Source organism: Lissotriton vulgaris, chromosome 1_1, assembly GCF_964263255.1.
Source record: "Lissotriton vulgaris chromosome 1_1, aLisVul1.2, whole genome shotgun sequence".
In the NCBI taxonomy this organism is placed as follows: Eukaryota; Metazoa; Chordata; class Amphibia; order Caudata; family Salamandridae; genus Lissotriton; species Lissotriton vulgaris.
The window spans coordinates 222,325,205-222,330,924 of NC_141685.1; positions in this window are offsets into that span (position 1 = coordinate 222,325,205).

Consider the following 5,720-nt stretch of genomic DNA (forward strand, 5'->3'; position numbering starts at 1 on the left):
AATATTAAGTATACTATTCCCACTGTAGTTCATGCAACAGTAGGGAAAGTGTGGAACTCCGAAAGGGGTATAAGTTACCATTCCCACTCCAATCAGCACCACAGTAGGGAAAGTGAGTGACTTTGGAGGGATAAAATGTACTAATCCCACTCAAGTTTTTGCCACAGTAGGGAAAGTGTTGGATTTTAAAGGAGTGAAAGTTGCTATTCCCACATCAGTCTGTGCAACAGTAGCAAAAGTGTTCGACTTTGAAGGGGTCAAATGTATTATTCCCACTCCAGTCTGTGCAACAGTAGGGAACACCATGAATGGAGAAAAATATCAAACTCTTTATTTATATATAATTATATGTTATATTTTTTCTACGTTCATGGTATTACTTATATATGGAATGTGTTTGAAGTGAAGTACTTTCCCTACCCTTGTTTAGACTGCAGTAGTAAAATTAACCTCTTTGCACTTCAACACTTTTCCTACATTTGCGCTGCTTGGAGCGGTAATAGTAAGTTTCAGCCCACCAAAATCCAACACATTCCCTACTGTTGCACAGACTGGAGTGGGAATAATACATTGTATCCATTCAATATACACAAATATATATGTAAAGTCTTAGAGCCTTAATTTATTGCCCACTGGGATAAAATGAGGCACCTGAAGAGTAACTTTAACTCATATATTTTTTCAAAAGCCCGGTTATGAGTGGAATTGTGCCTGCCAACTTGTGCTCAATTATGCAAATCCTTGAGGTTCACATTATCACATTTATTTATCATGTTTTGCGTTCTATGCTACTTTATATATGTTACTTATTTATGAACTCGCACTGTGATACATTGAAGTTGAATACGCACTGTTAAAGTTAAGCACTGTTTAATTTTATTGTTATTAGTTAATAAAAACAGTCACTATATATTATAATTAATACAAATTAAATGTGTATTAGTTTTCTTATAAAATACCTGAGAAGAGAATTAATGATTATGAATTGAAGTCATTTTATAATAACATGCTGCAAGAAGAGCAATATATTTTTCTGTATTGTGGCAATATTAATCTGTGCTTCTAAGAAAAAGTACTATTAAAAAAAAGGGAAGTTGAATACAAGTCGATTTGCTCCATGTTATTTAATTTACATTTTACTTTAACAGACGACTTATCCACTGGTGGTATTGAATCCAATACACTTGGGCCACGTACTGTCAATATTCAGTACGGAATTAAGGGAAAGTCATAAATAAGTAGCACTATATTAGCAACACTATAAAATGATATTATAACCTAGGGATATCCGGTAATACATATATATAGGATATGTTGTAAACTGTAAATTTGCTCATTCCAATGACTTTTTTGCACTCCGATATGGCGGTCTTGTTTGTGCCAGTTGTCACGGGGCATCGACCAAGTAACATGAGATTGGTTTGTTAATTTGCAACAATAGTATATATTTGGCTCTTTACATTTTTTATTTATTTAATTGAATGGAATCAATTTTTTTTACTTATGTGTGCAACAATATTCAAATCAAGAACTGCATCATGTTTACAGCAAATCATTTGTGACAATGTTACCAAGTTTACTACAAAATGTGAAGCATGCAACTCTGCACACATTGTTCTATATAACGTATCATGTAATGATTGTTTATATATCTCTACTGAGACAATTCCAAAATCAAATAATGAAAATTATTTCAATGGTTGTTTATATTCTTTCTTTATTATATCTCTTGATGAGTTGCTTTATACAGATTATACAGCCAACATATGTTTCGCGCACTGTAAACTTATTCAGGGCTGTTACAACTTGAAAAAATAAACATCAAAAACTATTACATGCAATACGTACATCATATTCTATACAGGCAAGCTAAATGCATACATAGGCAAAAATTATGTTATAATTATTACTAACAGAGCATAGTCTTGTACAATGCATACTGAAAATATTCTGCAGGTGTTTCCTAAAGTGCAGTGTTTTTGTACAGTCCCATCAATGCCATGAACATTTATCATACATAAGTACAGTATCATATGCCGGTTCAATTAGCATACTCTGTCCTAGGGAATCCAATTTTAACGCAGTCAATTGTTTTGTATTAGCAGCAGGGACCCATGGGAACCTGGCTACCTGTAGCTCTCATACTTTAATTCTGTTTAGAATTCAATAATCCCTCACCTCAAATAAGGCTTCCTTCTCAAGCACTCTAACCAAGCAAACTATGTCCTCTGGACTTGAAATGTAATACTCTTTGTGGTTGCAACAGATGTGGGGAGGTGTGCAATGGCGAGTGATTTGGAGCTCAGGTGTCTAGCTGGTTGGTGGAAGTTCAGTCGATGGTTGGGGTAGGCAGGTCCTAGGTCATTAAGGGCTTTGTAGGTGTGCTTGAGGAGCTTTCGGGCGCCTGTTCCTGCAACACAGTAGCGCGCTGCAGGGCGAGCTACTTCACGAACGCGGCAGCGTTTTTTAAAATACCCTTGTTTTCCGATTTGCTTTATTTTAATTTCATTCTACCCTGCTTTTACTGAGGATAGCGCTCCCTTACCTACACTATATTTGGTCTTTCACCGCACTTGGCGGGTCCCGGGTCACTTCAGTTTTGGCCGCCATCTTGGGTGAGTCCTTGCCTTCACCGGGCCATTTGGGGGTAGCAAATCAGCTGTCATAAGGACACGCTGACCTGTATTTAAGGGGGCATTCTAGGCGGGCCACTCTGTTTACATCTATTTCGGATGCCTGTTCCTGCAACACAGTAGCGCGCTGCAGGGCAAGCTACTTCACGAACGTGGCAGCGTTTTTTAAAATACCCTTGTTTTCCGATTTGCTTTATTTTAATTTCATTCTACCCTGCTTTTACTGAGGATAGCGCTCCCTTACCTGCATTATAATTGGTCTTTCACCGCACTTGGCGGGTCCCGGGTCACTTCAGTTTTGGCCGCCATCTTGGGTGAGTCTTTGTCCTCGCCGGGCCATTTGGGGGTAGCAGATCAGCTGTCATAAAGACACGCTGACCTGTATATAAGGGGGCATTCTAGGCGGGCCACTCTGTTTACATCTATTTCGGACGCCTGTTCCTGCAACACAGTAGCGCGCTGCAGGGCGAGCTACTTCATGAACGCGGCAGCGTTTTTTAAAATACCCTTGTTTTCCGATTTGCTTTATTTTAATTTCATTCTACCCTGCTTTTACTGAGGATAGCGCTCCCTTACCTGCACTATAATTGGTCTTTCACCGCACTTGGCGGGTCCCGGGTCACTTCAGTTTTGGCCGCCATCTTGGGTGAGTCTATGTCCTCGCCGGGCCATTTGGGGTAGCAGATCAGCTGTCATAAGGACACGCTGACCTGTATATAAGGGGGCATTCTAGGCGGGCCACTCTGTTTACATCTATTTCGGACGCCTGTTCCTGCAACACAGTAGCGCGCTGCAGGGCGAGCTACTTCACGAACGCGGCAGCGTTTTTAAAAATACCCTTGTTTTCCGATTTGCTTTATTTTAATTTCATTCTACCCTGCTTTTACTGAGGATAGCGCTCCCTTACCTGCACTATAATTGGTCTTTCACCGCACTTGGCGGGTCCCGGGTCACTTCAGTTTTGGCCGCTATCTTGGGTGAGTCTTTGTCCTCGCCAGGCCATTTGGGGGTAGCAGATCAGCTGTCATAAGGACACGCTGACCTGTATATAAAGCAGCCATTCTACACGCAGCGTTCTCGCCGTAGTGACGCCGGAGTCACGGCAGAGTCCAGCCCGTCTGCGCCCGTCAGCGTCCCTGAAGCCGTCGGTGCGGCGGGGGTCTGGATCTGGTGGACTATTTTTTTTCCTGGTGTTATTATGGTTTGCTATACATCTTCGAAGCTGCGGTCCTTACAAAAGGTATTGTGTGCTTGCGTTAAGGTGTTTCCTGGCCACCATAGGGGCAAGAGGCGATGCCCGGGCTGTGGTTGGTCACCAGGCACTGTTCTTCGGACACTCCCTAATCGGGAGATAGTTACTGTGAAGAATCTCTGTATGCTGTTAAACACCAGGTCAGTGCGCAGTCACGCTCAGGAGCTCTTTGACCTCCTGACCACGGAAAAACCGGTGTGCCTGATGCTAACAGAGACCTGGCTAGGAGTTTCCTCCAATCCTGATATCGCTATGGCGATCCCTCCAGAATATATTATTTATAGGCAAGATAGACTGGAGGGAAGGGGCGGTGGTGTAGCACTTGTGGTGAAGAAATCCGTTGTATGTTCCATTATTCCCACTGAGGCTATCAAAGGGTCTGAATCCCTTGCCTTCTCTTTATCATTGGCGCCGCATCAGTCGGTGAAAGGGCTGTTAGTGTACAGACCCCCTGGTCCAGTTGGTTCTTTTTTCGATGAGCTCCAGTCAGTCATGTCAACGTTGGTCTTGAGAGCTGACCACTGTATCTTGGCTGGAGACCTCAGTTTTCACATGGATGAGCCTTCGGACCCAGATGTGATCAAATTGTCCGACATTACGGCCCCCTCGGGCCTAGCCCCCTATCTTTTTGAACCAACGCAAGATAAAGGCCATACCTTGGATCAGGTATTTTCTACGTCCCCCATAGAGGTATCGGCACTCGTGCCGGTCCTGTGGACTGACCATCGGTTGGTCAACTTTCACATATTGGGCAATAAGAAACCTCCGAGCAGTGCCCCCAGACAGCAAGGATCAGCGTCAAGGTCATACCATCGGGTGACCCCAGAAATGTTGGCGCAGGCACTGTGCGAACACCCTTGCCCTCTTACGGGGGTTCTGGATAGGGACCTGGAGTCTTTGCAGGCCTGGTTTGTGGACAGGCTGGATGACCTGGCCCCTTCGAGGGCTCCTCGTTCGCTGTCCAAATGGGTCTCTGCTCCCTGGTTCACCGAAGCGCTGCTTGCCTCCCGCAGGCAATGCAAGGTGGCGGAAAGGGCCTGGCGAGCTCAGTACGATCCAGTCGCCAGACTCGAATATAGAACCATGGTCAAAGCCTATCATCGAGACATCCTCCTCGAGAAGAAGAGCTATTTTGCTAGGAGGATTGAGGCTGCCTCGAATTCCTGCAAAGAGATCTTTACGATCGTTAGGGAATTCATTGTCCCACGGTCGAATGCGACCCAGACCGCCCCCACCGAGACGTGGGCATCGGATCTCGCATGCTTCTTTACCACTAACATTAAGCTGATTCAGGACTCATTTCCTTTGAGGCCGGCTGTTGTCTCCCCTTGCCTTGAGGATGGACCAGTTCCATCGTTTCCCCAAGGGTCAGTCCTGACAGACTTTCCGCCTATCTCAATTCCTTCGTCATTGACACTCTTGGCCAATCTCAAATCGGGTTCGCCGCTCGACCCATGTCCGGCCAAATTTCTGGCGAAGATGGCGGCAGTGGTAAATCCGCTCATTAATCCCCTCCTGAATCTCTCTCTAAGCCAGGGGGTGGTTCCACCAGCCTGGAAACAGGCTATGGTCATTCCCCTTATCAAGAAGCCTGGTTTAGATTCTGAGGTCTTGGCCAATTACAGGCCCATTTCTCTCCTTCTTGCATTGGCTAAGATCCTGGAGAAGCACGTGCATACTGTGCTTTCTAATATTTTGGAATCACACGATCTGCTTCATTCCACTCAATAGGGCTTTCGCCCTAATCTTAGCACTGAGACGGCGCTGCTGGAGGTGTCCGAAGCCATCAAGGAGACACTGGACTCGGGTGGCAGAACTATGCTCATAATGCTTGA